We start from the raw sequence: 16,322 nt of genomic DNA on the forward strand, positions 1-16,322 counted from the left end.
ACCTTATGATGTTGTTTCACACCTCATCCTTTTGCTCAGGCTGCCTTTCCTCAAACCCCCTTCACGTCCCCCTCCTCTGCACTGGGGCTGTCTTTTGAGACACAGTCATGTTCCCAGCATTCCCTGAGCCATGGACGTGCAACAGGCTCTCCTGTCCTTTGTGCCCTGACATTGTCCATTCACTTCACTTGTAGAGCTGTTCAGACTTTTCTGTGGTGATTCGCTTTCATGGATCTGTGCCTCTGGCCGAGTAGAGAGCCGCATGTGTCTTTGATTTGTATTGCCAGCTTCTCGCAGGATAGTGCCAGTGACCTGATAGATACAGTACGCAACTGTTGTGTTCCTGACTGATTGAATGACCATGTATGAATATGATGGTTTCTGAAGTTTGGTTCTGGTTTTACTTTGTTTTCATAGGAAGGGGCGACTGAGCCAGAAATTGAAACACCAGAAGATGTTCCTGAGACTGTTGAAATTGCTCCAGAGGAAGTAACACTTCCTAATGCGTTGACCTCTGTTGATGGAGCACAGCAAACTAACATGTCGGTAAGTTAGTGAACATGTATTACCTTGTTTTCTCTCTGCTCAGAAGCTAGTTTCCTCTGTGGGAAGGGTATAGATCAGTGGTAGATAGAATGCTTACTTAGCATGCAGAGGTTCCTGGGTTCATTCCCCATTACCTTCATTAAAAAATTTAGTTCATTGAATACTCTGAGTTGTCTAGATTTAAATATTATATGTGTTAGTTTTTAAGTGTTTTACTCGTACCACATGTCTTTGTAAATATCTCAAGTACACCTTAGCTTTTCCTACAAAAAATGGTACAAGTTTTTGAAATTCTTTTGCGCTAGTTTAGTTTATAGAGATATCCATAATTTGCAATAGATGCATATGTGTATTCAAAATTTACATTGGTTAATATTCTCATTCGTGTATCTTTAACATCATTTTATAGATGGCGTATCAGCTTTCAATTTAGGAGTAGAGGGAGATACAGAATCCCTTTCTCATCTGGAGGTACTATTGTATCATTATTATTATTACTATTTTCAAGTAGAAGTTTTGAGTTATGTTAATACATAAATTAGGGGATGCCCTGAGATTAGTTACTCACCTTTGCATTTGCCCATCAAACTTTCTCTTAGTTTTTTCATCCACAATTAAGAGCTTCATTGTGTGCTTGATGTCATACCAGTGCCTATGACACTCTGAAATTTCCAGGCTCACCTAATGAAACCAGTGTATGTAGCCCAGAAAGCAATGTTGAGAAGTCCTATGGAATTGAGTCGGCTTCTTGAGTTGTTTTCTCTAAAAAGTAAAGATGTATTCTTTTTCAGCCTGTGACCAATTGTGTGTTTCTTTTGTATAAATGGATTGGTCAGACTCTCAGGCAGGTGCAGAGAAAAGTAGGTTAGATTAAAAAGAAGAGTGTTTTTGTGTTGTTGCGTTTTGTTTTATGTTTTTGCCACATTGACCTTGAAAGCAAATCCCTGTGAAATGGAATTATTATAGTTTCCTTGTCATAGATCTTCAGGGATTACTTCACGAGAATCAGAAGCATGGTGAAGAGTGATAAATATGTGGGGTTAGTATACCAACAGTTTGGGTTAGTGATGTTTTAATGAGGTGAGCCCCTTTTGGATAGTTAGTGTGGCCTGCGTGTTGTGTTTTGATCATGACCGTAGTTGAAGCGACGTAAGTAACAGTGATGACATGTTCGAAGCTGACAGCTGTGGGAAGAGGTAAGGAGGCCCTGAGCCCTTGGATCTGGACGGCTGCTGCCTAGTGGCCCAGCACTGTGTTTGAAGTCAACAGATATGTCGGCATGCGCTAGCTGTGGGGACTTGGAAAAACTTGTTGGAGCTGTTTGAATGTCAGCGAGTTTGTTGGTAAATTGGTACTGACACCTGCGAGGTATGTGCAATGAACAAACGTGGTAACAAGTGTGAAAACATGTCGTCTGTAACTGGTGCTATCGAGTGTAAGACAGAGTGATCACTGGCAATGCATGGCTAAGTGTTGAGGACGCTTTTTTGACACCTGACGGACAATAAACAGCAGTGGAGTTAAGAATGGGAAAGTCAGAGTGGGCACGTGGATTTCTCATTTGGGTTGTGTCACGTTTCAGTGGACTTAGTGGAGATCTCTGATAGGTACAGAGTGTTTTGGTACTTGAGGCCATTTTGAGATTTTAGATGTTTTCACCTTAAAGAAATTCCTGCTCCTGAACACCCACTGCGTGCCGGGCAGTTAGACACTGAATGTACCGGTTGAGGGGTTAGGCTGTAGGGGTAGGAACAGAAGAACCAGTAAACAGGAATCCTCTGTCAGTCACAGTAAGTCCTTCAGGTAAAGAAAACGGAGAACGTCAGTTTTTTACAAAAGTGAGTGCTTGTAGCTAGGATGGGGGTGGGGCAAGAGTGGAATTTACATAGTCGGCACAGATCGGAGTGTGACCACAGCTGCCAAGGGAAGGACGGGAAGGAGCCAGTCACATGATGGCCCAGAGGAGTGACATTTGACAGATAACAGGGGGTCACTTCTGGTTATCGTTGTTCCCCAGCACCTTAGAGTGACGAGGAAGGAGCAAGTGGGTAGCTGTCCTTATAACCATTTTTATTATTTTTTGTGTGTAGAAAAGAAAATGTGCACAGTGAGGGCTGGGCACGTGCAGAGGGTTGGGAAATAAATGTCCTCATCCTTCCCTTATGACAGTCCCTGTGCTTTTTTGACGAGTCACATAACTACATTTAAAGGTTTTTGCTGTTATTAAAACATCAGTGTTTTTCTTACTACTTTGCTAATTTATTCAACTAGTTTTCCTAACTATAAAAGTTTTATCAAATAATAGATTGTGCTGAGCCATTGTTTACTGAAATGAAGCAGCTTCTACAGTGCTGTCAGGACTCAGTGTGACACACTCCGAGGTTTGTTTTCATGCCAAGGATCTCATTTTAATGCTAAATCCGTATCTGTCCTTAGAAATATTTTAAATTTATAGCAAGTATACTTACTAAAATATTTGTTTAAAAATAAGTGTATTTTAAATTTTGCTTTTTTATAGAAGTGTAGTCAGTTTACAATGTTAGTTTCATATGTACAGCAAAGCAATTCAGCTTTACCTACAAAAATATGTATTTTTAAATATGTCTTCCTCTTTGTGGGGGAATTCAAAGTGGAGTTAGGTGTTTTGAAGTTAATTCTTTGTTGAAATGTGAATATAAGTCAGTATTTTGCATGTGAAAATACTTGCTCTGGCTTTCCACGTTCAGTTTACTGAATCAAAAGCCAAATGAAGATAAAAGATAGACTTGATCTAGAGAATATATATGAAGTTTTCTATTTAAATGTTTGGTTTCCCTAGATATTTTTCTCTTATTTTAAGTATAATTGCTTTCAAAATAGGAAAATTTTTTAAAGTTAGAAAATGCAGGGGTTTTTTTACAAAGGGATCCGGAAATCTTTATGCAACTCATTATTGATATTGATTTTAACAGAGTATCTCTGAGAGTCGACCAGAGAAGTGTGTGGATAATTCATCTGGAGCTGCAGGTCAAACAGGAAAAAATACATTAATTGAAGAAATAGAAGTTAAGAACTGTATTTTATTAAAAAGTCATTTGACAGAATGTTGATTTCAGACATGAATTCTGATATATTCTAAAAGCCAAAGAAAATCACCTGGTGAAGGTATAGTGAGGGGAAAGGTGAGAAAAGGAGGTCAGTTACATAACTCAGGCACCCGCAGCAGGTCAGACTGTGATGCCGCTTAAGGAGCTGGGTTGTTGGGTTCACTTCAAGATGCTCTGTGACCAAAGGACAGTCAGGAAATGAGGGAAAGAGGGGATGAAGAATGAGCACAGCAGAGGGGACATGAAGTGAATGAAGGGAAAGGAGGGAGGGGACTGTGGGGGAGGGTGGGAAGGCAGAACAGCTCTTTGGAAAGAGGAAGAGTGTCTGAAATGTGAGATGGACCTGAAGTGAGCTTCCAGCACCACAGCTTGTCCGAGAAGCACGAATGTTCCCACTGTCCCCATCCTCCTCACTGTTAGGAGGGCAATGAGGGCTGAGGTGCCTGATCAGGCAGAGCTGGGTTCTCCCTGCCGTGGGTGAACACAGGCAGGTGCGGGCAGCTGTAAATGTCTGGACCTTCATGTCATGTAGTGTGGTGCTGCCTTATAGGATGGTGTCACCTCGGCCAAGAGAAGAGAATAAGGAAGAGGAAGAGAGCAGGGTGTGTTACGGGGGGTGCAGGGAAGCTGCTTCCTGATTAAGAGACCGTTAGAAAGTGTGCGCCTTCTAATGCAGTCTCAGGTTGGGGAAGCGTTACAGTGGGCACTTGAGGCGAGATTTCAGAAGGATCAATTAAGTCGAGTAGACTCAGTATAGACCAGGGTTTCTCAAATTGTAATTAGTCACCCGGGGACCCAGTGAACAGTGCACGTTCTGAGCAGCAAGCTTGAGATTCTGCATTTCTAACAAGTTCTAAGGTGACACTCTTGTTGCTGGTCTTGAGACCCCGCTCAGATCAGCAAGAGGGTAGATGTGTGTTTAGAGTAATCAGGAAGAAGAGCCCCTGGAGAGTTCAAGACATAACAGCATCAGGAAAAGCATGGCTTTGTTTTTCTATCTGAGCACGTTTATAGCCAGAGGGAGGCAAAGAGCTGAAGTAGAAATTACCCATGTAAGGTACTGTGATCAAGCAGAGAGGAAAAAGAAGTGGTGGGGGCCATCCATCCACAGAATCCAAAAGGGGAAGAATTACGACCACAGATCTAGGGATACCTTTGAAGAGGGAAGGATGCAATGAAAGGAAGGAAGGAGGAGAAAAGGTGGAAGGTAGGTGATGTGGGAATTGATGAGGAAACTTGAGAGAACTCATTTTAGATGGCGTCATATGTTTGCACTGAAGCAAGATTAGATCATTGCCACTGCAGAGAATTCCAGAAGCAGGAAGGGGCTGGAACTGGGGTAAACCACAGCCACTGCTCACAAATATCAGGCATCAAGGATGTATGTTGCATTGGTATTTGTTATTCAAATGAGATTAGTTTGAGTATGGAAACACTGGCTTTTTTTCTTTTAGGATAGCTAATTTTTTGATAAGTTGGTTGTTTCACAAAAAGCCTTTTAAACATTAGCATGGGATACCAAACCAAACTAACTTTGGAAACAAAAGAAATTAATAGGGTTCATTCCCTAAATGCTAAAATTGTTGTTTTCAGTAACTACTACAGTGACTTTGAAATATAAAAGACTTTTAGTATCTAATAATTCTGTGGCAATCAAGTTTATTTTTTCCTTTTTTGATAATCATATTTCAATGTGGAAAACTTAATATACATTATTTCTTAGGTGTGTCTTATATACCGTATTGCACTAATGGATCAAGAAACTTTGAGATGACAGCTGAGACCACGTCCATCCCGACAGCACGGGCCCCTCATTGCTCCGCCGTCGCCACTGGGCTGCACTACCACCAGTTCGCTGTGGGCAATGACATTGCTGCACTTGTGGTCGACAATGGAAACTGGCATGTGCAAGGCCGGCTTTGCAGGCGATGATGTCCCCCGGGCCATCTTTCCCTCCATCGTGGGACGCCCCTGGTACCAGGGCGTCATGGTGGGCATGGGCCAGAAGGACTCCTACATGGGTGATGAGGCCCAGAACAAGAGAGGCAGCCTGACCCTCAAGTACCGCATTGAGCATGGAATTGTCACCAACTGGGACAACATGGAGAAGATCTGGCACCACGCCTTCTATAATGAGCTGCGTGTGGCCCCTGAGGAGGACCCCATACTGCTGACCAAGGCCCCCCTGCACCCCAAGGTGAACCATGAGAAGATGACGCAGATCATGTTTGAGGACTTCAACACCCCAGCCATGTACGTGGCCATCCAGGCCGTGCTGTCCCTGTACATCTCTGGCCGCACCACTGGCATTGTGATGGACTCTGGTGGTGGGGTCACTCACACTGTGCCCACCTATGAAGGATATGCCCTCAACCATGCCATCCTGCGTCTGGACCTGGCTGGACGGGACCTGACGGACTTCCTCATGAAGATCCTCATGGAGCGTGGCTGCAGCTTCACCACCATGGCCAAGCAGGAGATCATGCGTGACATAAAGGAGAAGCTCTGCTACATCGCCCTGGACTTGGAGCAGGAGATGGCCACCACCGCCTCCAGCTCCTCCCTGGAGAAGAGCTACGAGCTTCCTGACAGGTCATCACCATCAGCAGCGAGCGCTTCCGCTGCCCCGAGGCTCTCTTCCAGCCCGCCTTCCTGGGCCTGGAAGCCTGTGGCATCCATGAGACTACTTTCAACTCCATCATGAAGTGTGATGTGGACATCCTGAAGGACCTCTACGCCAACACGGTGCTGTCCAGCGGGACCACCATGTACCCTGCCATGAACAGCAGGATGCAGGAGGAGCTCACCGCCCCGGCCCCCAGCACGGTGAAGGTCAAGATCATCGCGCCCCCCGAGAGCAAGTACTCCGTGTGGATGGGCGGCTCCATCCTGGCCTCGCTGCCCACCTCCCAGCAGATGAGGATCAGCAAGCAAGACTATGACGAACCCGGCCCCTCCATCATCCACAGCAAGTGCTTCTAGGCGGACTGAGTTACCGTCCACCGTTCTCTTGACAAAACCTAACTTGCGTGGAAAAGGAGATGAGAGTGGCATAGCTTTATTTTGTTTTGTTTTTTATTTTCTTTAAAAAAATTTTTTTTTTTGGTACTTGACTCAGGATTTAAAAACAGTGAACGTGACAGCAGGCAGTTGGATCAAGCATCTCCAAAGTTCTACCTTGTGACCGAGGACTTTGTACATTTTTTAAAATAGTCACCCCAAATATCATGAGATGCACTGTTACAGGAAGTCCCCTGCCTTCCCCAAACTACCCGGCTTCTCTAAGGAAGTCCTTGCAGAAGTCCACACGGGAGGGTGATGTCATTGCTTTTGTGTAAGTGATGTTCTGCAAGTTAAAAAAAAAAAACTTTACCTTAATACTTGTTTTTGTTTGTTTTATTTTGAATGGTCAGTCCCCCTTTTTTGTCCCTAAACTTGAGATGTATGAAGGCTTTTGGTCCCCATGAGAGTGGGCTGAGGCATGGAGGCAGCCAGGGCTTACCTGTACACTGACTTGAGACCAGTTCAATAAAGTGCACACCTTAAAAAAAAAAAAGGAAAAAATTTAAGTTGGTTAAGCTAGAGGATCCAAGAAATGTAGGCATACCAGTAGCCCACATGGGTATGGGAAAAAATATTTTTATGAACAATTATTCACCAATTGTGTACACAAGCTGATCAACTCATAACACTTTCTCTCATGAGAAGTGAATTACACATTCAAATAAACTATCATCACAACTGTGGGCTTCCTAAATTACAGGGGAATTGAGAACATGATACATCCTCGTGGTCGATGGTGTCAACTGCTTTAAAGATGTGCTTGCTGCATTAGTCTTCTTGGAGTCATGACTTATTCTGATTAAAGCTCACTTTTCTTCTCATCAATCAGCATGTTCCCATTGGTATATGTGCACTTTTCTATTTTATAAAGTCATTTGAAACATAATCATACTTTTGAAATCTTAATCTATATTCCTGTTTTTATTCATTATCTGTAATGGATTCATGTTTCTGTCTTGTTGCTGTCTTAACTGCCCCTCAAAAATAAAAACACCAAAACCTAACGTGTTCATTTCCAAAGCAAGCAGAAGGGTTACGCTCAGCAGAAACTCTGCGTCACTGTACAGTTGGCTTTCGTGTTTACATATCATTGGTTAAGTGTCCCTTTTGTGTTTAAGATTCTACTGAAGAATATCCTCACTTGAAGGTAAAATATTTTATACTTTCATCTTGAAGTTTTTAGTGGTGGTACTGGGAATTGAACCCAGGACCTCGTGCATGAGAAGCAGGTGCTCTACCCCTGAGGTGTACCCTCTCCCCTTGAATTACTACTATAGATTATAGCAAGCGTACTTTATGTATTAATCTGCTTCAAAACCATTCAGCCTACAGTTGGAGTGAGATTCTGTTCTTAATAAAACAGGAGGAATGAAGGATTTACAAACATCCAGATCAGGCAAATTTTGCAATACAAATTTAACTCTGAAAAGAAGTACACTAAAATATTTTAAATGCTCACAGTCTTCTCATTTCTAATTCCTTTTTGTTTGTAAATTTAATTGAAAGATTTGACAGAAATAAGACAGATTTTTGTTACTATCTATGTTTGGGAAAAGATGCTCATAAGCATAAGAAAAAGATTTTTACAATGTCAGCTTTAGCTCAGAAGTTCGCATTTCTGTTGGGATACACTAAAGTGCTCAGTTTGGAGTCCCTGTACTTCTTACAGATTCTAAGAGATTAATTATTAGATGCTGAGGTTTTTTTCCAGTGTTTTAAAATCCTTAATTGAATTCTGACCTCTATGTAGAGTAAAGCTTCACTTGCTAACATGTCAATTGTATTTCAACTTTAAAATTTCATTTTAGTGTTGTTACATTGATGATATTTATTTTTTTATTTAATGGAGGTACTGGGATTGAACCCAGGGCCTTTTTCATGCTAAGCACATGCTCTACCACTGAGCTATACCCTCCCCTCTGAAGGAGATTTTCTGAAATAAATGTTTTACTCATATACATAAAGCAAAATACATTTGTTTAATTTTTCCCAGTAGAATTTTCACAAAACATTACAACAGAACCACTTTCTTCATTTTATGTGTTTAAGATTCTGTGCTAAAAAAAATTATTAGCATGGAACATACATTAACAATTTAGTTTTATAAAAGGCAAGAATGGAAAGCTCATTTTAAGGAAAAATCCATTAAAGTAAAAAAACTGACCAAACTTTTATAAAGGGAAATTTTTCTAAGAATTGCAAGGTAATGCATTTAGTGTAAAATATGACTTGAATTGTTTAAGCAACAAAATCTGAAATTATATATATTCAATAGGCCAACATTTACTGTAGTTTTCAGATGAATCTAAATAGCATTACATATATATGTTCTCTATTATCTAAAACCAAAAAAGGTAGGAATTTATTTTATTTTATTCATGTGATTTTTTTTTCTATTTAAGCAATCCCCAAGTTGATCTAGTCTCTAAAAGTATTATTTAAAAGTCACATTTTATAAGCTAGCTCTCTTTCCCATGATACTGTCTCTTATTTAATTTAAACATTATAAATATTATTTGACTTATTTCAGATGCAGCAGGAGTTGGAAAAAATATAACTAGAGAACTAGAAGAAGGTATGTTGCCAAAATGTATGAATTACATTTAGACATTGATTTCCGAAATAAACTGTGAATAGTAAATAACATCTCTTTCCATTGTTTGAATAACAGACACTGTTACATTTTTTCTTATCCATACCTAGTGAAAATTGTGAAAACAAAACCATCCATAATGAAAAATATACTTCTCATTTATTCATTATGATCCATAGCTTTAAAAAATCTCAAGCCTATGTTCTGTGTTTATTTCTGGCTGTATCCTTCCTCTCCTCCTGCTAGCCGTGTGGGACTGTCACCCTGCACATTGATACTGTCATCAGAAAACCTGGAGGGCATCAGCTTCTCGAGTTTCTGGTCGTGACTGAGGCCAAAAACCCAGACTCAAGCAATCACAGTCCATGTAGCTGCCACTGGTGGATGACAATTAAGTTTCCAGTCATTGGTTAATCTTTTGCCCTCAGGAAAAATTCCAAATTCCTTACCTTGGAATAAACACAACAATTGGTTTCTTGCCAAATATTCAGATGTATCTCTTTACTCCCCTGCTCTGCTGCTTTGCTCCAGCGTCTGGCCCAGCTAGACTGCTTCCATTTCCACATGAGCCCTTCCCTGCCTCTTGTCTTTGTGTTTGCTTCTTCCCTCTCCCTCCCACACTTTGTCCTCGTCCTCCAGGTATCTGCTTACATATCACTGCCACCAAAAGGGGGCAGTATTGGCACAAAGCTGGATGTCCCTTCTAAGTGTTCCAGTTGTGCCCCCTTTTATACCTGCCGTGCTATTTATGACTCTGTATGGAAGTTGCCTGTTTTTCCAGTTTATGGTTTGTGATTCTTCAGGGTGGACTCTGTCATCTTCAACTTGCAGTTCCAGTGCTTTTCACAGTGTCTCAGCACATGGTTGTTGAGCCAATGAATAATGAAAACCAGAAACTTTGTTCCTCAGCCACATGAGCAGGTGATTCAACGTGCAGCCCCGGGCAGATTCTAGAATCGTCATCTTGCATTTTGTATTGTAGTCGTATACAGATACTTTTCATTCTTCATAACACTTAGAAAGGTCTCAGCTTTTTAAAAAACTAACATATTTAGTTACCTATGAAGTATTTTAGATAAAGAATCTTAATTCTGTTTCTTTCCAGCTACTGCTGAACTTGAATCTGGGTCCTGTAGACCTTCCCCTCTAGGACCCACAGCAGCGCACGGGGAAGCCAAGCCGCTCTGGGCGGCTTTGTGTGGGGCCTGGAGGCTCCCTCTCTCAGCTCTGGGTGCCTCTGTTGCTAACCCTTCCTAGCTGTCTGGCCGCTGGAAACCCACTCTGCCTGCTGTACCCTTAAGATGGGTTGTTTGTAACTTACTTCTACTCCTTGGAAAACAATTCCATGAAAACTCAATTGGTTTTCCCCCAGCTGTGGGCAGGGATGAGGAATAGCAAATTATTTTTTTTTATAAAAGATATAAATAATAAAAGAAGTCATAAAACAGCCCTGGGAGCAGCAGAGTCAGTAATGCCTCCCGGCCTAAAGCAGAAGTGACGGCTCAGTGTTCCATGGCTGCTGGGCATGCTGAGCTGGTTACTCCTTTCCTTCCTTACACTTTTTTCACTGAGAAAGAAATATGTGCATATGGTAAAAAAATTCAGAGCACAAAAATACACCAAGGAAAGATTTCCCTTATCCTGTTGTCTCAGCCCTCCCTGGAGATGTCACTGTTTACAGCCCTTTGTGTGTTTTTCCAAATAGGCTGTGCACATTCCCACCTATGCATGTAAGTTCCTTTAACATTTTACTTATTTTTAACCTAAAGGAATTTAAATCCTTAAGTGGCTTCTGCCTTGTGATAGAAAAGAACAAATCTGATTCTGTATTAGATCTGTTCCTTTGACTTTAACCCTGTGTCCTGTTTCCCAGACGTAGACTTGCCGGCTCTGCACCTTTTGCAAAACAATGTTGCCAGTAGGCTGAAATATACAGGAGAGCCTGTTCTCAAGGCTCTGACCTTTAAGGATATTAGTACTTCCACATTCATAAAGATAACAATTTGAAGAAGAGAAAGTAACTTTTGTTGGATTTACAGGGGCACCATGATCTGACTCACATGGACAGCTACAAGAAAGAAGGATTCCAAGAACAAAGAATTCCTTCTCCAAGAAATTTGCAACAAGTGACCACACCCCCTCCCCTTTTCAGTATAAAAAGAGCTTGAATACTGACTTGGGGAATATGGTTCTCCAGGACGTCAGTCAGCCATCTTCCCAGTCTGCTGGCTTTCTGAATAAAGTCTCTATTCCTTTCTGATTAATTCATTGTAGTTTTGTTCATCTTTCTCCAGTGATCCTTTCCTTTGTAATATGGAGGAAGATAAAGAATCTTTTATTTACATCAATTCCATTAGCTTGTCATCATTTGTGCTTGTGTATTAGAACAGATATACAACATAAAGAATAAAATAATTTCTATTTTCCTTTAACAAAGGAAAATTAAAACAAAAATCCCTTGGGGTGCAAATAAATTTAGAGTCAATTTTGATTTAATACTGATTCTTTACAGCTCAAAAAAGACAGGGGAAAACAAAATACAGTTGCTCTCTCCTTACCTTAAGCAACTTTTGCCTAAATGTTGAAAGTGATAATGATTCCTGATTCACCATTTTTCCCATGTTGAGACAGTGCGAGACCCTTTATGTTTAGCTCTCTCACTTAATCTTGACAACATAAAAGGGAGTGATATTGTTCATACCATTTTGAATATGAGGAAACTGAGAATCAGGAAGATAAGGTAACTTACTCAGTGTCACCAGGCCTGGAAGTGGAGGGGCTGGGATGAATCAAAGTATCTGATGTCAGAGTTCATACATCATATGCATTCACTATTTGATAGAGATCTTTGTGTGTAGATTCTGTTTTGTGTGATCTAAGATAATTTTTTTTTGGGTGGTGGTGTTGAGTCCTCAGGCTGCCCAGAAGGAGGCTCAAATTAAAGTACTTGAAGGTCGGCTTTAACAAACTGGAATAACCAGTGCTGCACAAAACCAGCCCTTATTCTACATGTCGAAAGAGAAAGCAGAATTACTTCCTGAGCTAGATGCGCTACCTGGCCATGCTTTACAAGGTAATTTGGATGAAGTTTTTATTTAAATAAATTGCATGGTAACTTTGCTCTTTGAGTTTGCTATACTGTTCCCTTGTCCCCTGTAGCCAGATTGAACAGCTGCTGTATTTACTTACGCTTTTAATAATCATTCCTTTAATTTGCAAGCATAAATTTAGGGGGATGTAATTATTGTCATTGCAAGAAATGAGTAGCAACTTAAAAGGGCTTATTTAACAGTATTAAGCAACTAGATTTAGGAATAAAAATATCAACCATGTTTCTGAATTGGTTATTTAAATTCTTTAAAGTATTAACCAGTTTCATTACTCTGCATATCTAATTGCCTTAAAAATAAGTTTATAAGCGTTTGCTGTGGCATCTGTTCACATACCTTACAAATGGTGCATAATCTTGTCTTACGTGGGGGTTTTTAACATTGGGTCTGTTTTGGTTGGAGTGTTGCTGTTTGTTTCCCTTTTGCTGTTACTTACACAGATCCAGATGGTGCACCTTTAGGTAAGTGGGTTTAGCTTTCTGTTTACCTACAGCTGCATGAATTACCAATTGTTCACATACACTAATTGTGGTTCATCTTATTTTAAACATTTTTATTGGCGGCCAGCTGGTTTCTGCATGACCATTTTTTGAAATGTACCTGTGACCACAAACATACTAAGTCTTTTGCCTTTCTTACACATTTCTTGATTTTTAAATTCTTAGATATTTAAATAAGTACGTTAGTTAATTTTCTGTTTCATTATTTGAACTCCAGGTTCAGCTCCTGTTTCATAAGCCCTTCTTTTTTTTCTTATAGGAAAAAAAGGGAACATATATTCCTTTTTAATTTTTAAATATATCTGTTAACTCATATCTGTTGTTTTACCCTCATAAATAACTTTGTTAATTATCTTTGGCATATATTTTTTTGGCATATATTTGCTAGATTTTTAGCTGTTCTTAAGTTTTATAAAATTAAGCACATATATTATAAATTGAAAAAAAAAACTATACAAAGGATTTTATAGGAATAGATTGAAACAATATTTATAATCGTAACATGGTATTTTCAGGTTGGAAAGAGCTTTAGGTTTCATTGAATATTGAGATTTTCAGTTCTTTTCTCTTGTCACTGCAATATTCACGTGAACCACACCCAGCCTGAGTAATATCTATGCTCCTCCTGATGATTTATATACACGGAGGGCCAAGCGTATCAGGGTAATTTTATTACTTGTGATTTTTCTGAATGATTCTTTTGGAGCAGTTTTTATTAAAAGTATTTCAAAATCTGATCTTAATTTTTTTTTCTAATCACACAACTGTCAAGATTTTTCTAAATACTTATACTTGAAGGAGAGGAATGTAACTGAAAGATTAAATGTAAGTACCTTTCTAGGTCATTAAACATAATCTATGAATCAATTTAAAATAAATTTATGTTAAATAAGTTGTTACACAAATAAAATAGATGAGCTACTTGATTTTCTTTACATGTTTACACTGTGTGTTAATCTCAAAATAGTATTTCCTTGAGATCAATTCTGTAATATAGATACGGACAGAAAAATCTCAAAACAGTATTTCCTTGAGATCAGCCCCGTAATGTAGATATGGACAGGCTACTCCTTTGAACCCGCTCAAGCTGTGACAAGGACGGGTGGAGAGCAGAACCGTGGCTGTATTAAGTAACCATGTTAGACTGCCCACGGTCCTGGATCATAACCTGAATTTTTACCATTCCAAGTTTTATCAAGCACGTTTCTGCTCCTCTTCCTCCTTGTTCTTGTTCTGCTCCCACCTTCCTCCTCCACCTTCTCTTTGTTCTTCTTTATCCTCATGGCTCCTTTATCCCTTTTAACTTGGAAGAAAAATGCAGTGCCTCCTTTGATGACCTTTTGTGCAGAAAAATATTAAACTGCTATTTGATGAGTGCTGTTACTTTTCACAGCTTTCCAACATCTGTAGCTTAAAGAAGGGTCAGAAACAGAGAGGGAAAACGCATTTAGCTAATATGACCTGTGACTCGTGACAGAAATTTTCCCTGAGGGCTGGGGCGGTGATCCAACCCCCAGGTTCCTGAAAGAAAGGGTGTGGAAGGAGAAAAGCACGGACGTTAAATCCGTGGAAGCTACATAGTCACAAATGCATTGCTTTGAAAAATACTTATTTAGTTCCAATTTATCTCAAGTATTGGACTGGGTGCTGAAATTGGAAGATAAGACAAAAAATCTTGCACTCATAGACTTGATGCCTTGCTGAGGGTGACAGGCCGTGAACAGCTTGTGATACATTGCAGTGAGGGCAGAGACTGAAATTTGTACAGGGAATTATGGGGGTACAAAATGGGGTTACCCAGCAAGAATGGAGGAACTGGTGAAGGCTTTCTGGAGGGGGTAAAATTTGAGCTGAAATATAAAGGAAGAAAAGAATTAGGCAAGAGACAATGTAGAAGGGGGTGCAGTAAAGAGTTGCTCTGCGCAGTGAGTAAGTTAAAGCGTGGGCATTTAGCCACAGTATTATAGGTGTGACCCCTTCAAGCAGGTTGTGCCCGGGAGCAACAAGGCTGTGGTGTAGGGTGATGGGACATGAGGCTGGAGGGGGAGCCGGGCCAGTACCTCATACCTAATAGGTTTGTGTTGTAGTCTTTGAAGAATATTTTTATTTCCCCTTCCTTTTCCTCCTTTTTTAATGCTTCTAGAATATTTCTGTTTTTGGAGATTTGCTAGAAGACTCACGGGGTTCAGCAGATAGTTGTATTCATGGCAAAGATTCATGAGAGCAATGTAGGAAGGATCCACAACAGGACTATGTGGGGAAAAGATGCAGATAAGCATTGGGGGGAATCCATGTCCAGGCTTCCTTATGCGCTCTCCCTCCCATGAGAGATCACACAGAGCGCACGCTTCTCCCTGGAACAAAATGCAGCAACGTGTGTGCATTGTTTGTGCCCATTGTTATTAGCTTACATCCAACTGAAATATTCATTTGCATTACCTAGCTGACCACTGTAATATTTTAATACATTTATCTTGTTGCATCAATTACCATAAGAGAAATAATTTTGGAGTTTATGACAATAAATTTGGAGTTAAGTGAAGAGCACCAGAAACAGTAATATGGAAACGAAGCTGAGTAATGCTTAAACTTCAAAAACTTTAAAAATAATGCGATATTTAAGGAAGGAAAATGAATTATTTTAATTCATTTGTTTTGATTTTGAATATTGTCATTCTGTGTTTTCCACAGGCATATACATTTTCCCCCGTATTTATACTGAGAGAGGACATACAGTTTTCTATAATAAGTTCCCCTTTCATCTTGTGGTTAATTATCTGCACATAGCTCACTGTCTTCAGACCTTATGAAGCTTCGTGGTGAAGTGAAACCTAAAAACAAAGTAAGGAGATTTGAAAATACCACGTGAACACTCTTAATGCTGTTCTTCATGATTCCTATTGAACACGGAGGGCGCAGGCTCGGCTCTTCACAGGCTCGCAGGTGGGCATGTTTTCACCAAAGGTCTCATGTGTGGGAAGGTTAGTGCTTTATCGTGTTCCCCTTAGAACAAAAAGCTATATTGAACAGTTTTCTCCTTTATGGGGCTTGTGACCTACTCTATTCTTGCACTTTTCCCACCAGATAAGAGATGATTATGGAGAGCAGTCCTTCAAAATAGTTTAGATTGATAGGAGTTTTTTGAAATTTTAGCTTTCTAATATGTTCTTAAGTGTTCCTTATTTATTTTGTTTAATTGTCTCCAGAAGTGGTTTGAATAGGCCAACTCTTAATCATCATTGTGTTTTAAAAACTGAGGCTATAATGGATACTTGTGAAGTTTAAAAAATATGAGTAATACATACTGTTAAATGTGTAAGATGCACATGATATATTTCAGGCTGAGTGTTGGCAGCTGCTAGGTGAATTATAACCACCTTAAGATGTTTTTGGATTTTTGCAGTGCTTAGTAAATATCTGCTGA

The 16,322-nt window shown here is 40.0% G+C and overlaps 1 long non-coding RNA gene and 1 pseudogene across 1 annotated transcript; both read left to right on the top strand.

Annotated features, from left to right (window-relative positions):
- Positions 1 to 439: 439 nt before the first annotated feature.
- Positions 440 to 2,917, top strand: LOC106730468. The gene is made up of 3 exons (XR_004325218.1): positions 440 to 546; positions 956 to 1,017; positions 2,852 to 2,917. It is a non-coding gene; the product is annotated as an uncharacterized LOC106730468 (long non-coding RNA).
- A 612-nt stretch (positions 2,918 to 3,529) lies between these two features.
- Positions 3,530 to 7,045, top strand: LOC116668148 (annotated as a pseudogene).
- The last annotated feature ends 9,277 nt before the right edge of the window (positions 7,046 to 16,322 follow it).

The sequence above is a fragment of the Camelus ferus genome, chromosome 13 (assembly GCF_009834535.1).
Source record: "Camelus ferus isolate YT-003-E chromosome 13, BCGSAC_Cfer_1.0, whole genome shotgun sequence".
Classification (NCBI taxonomy): Eukaryota; Metazoa; Chordata; class Mammalia; order Artiodactyla; family Camelidae; genus Camelus; species Camelus ferus.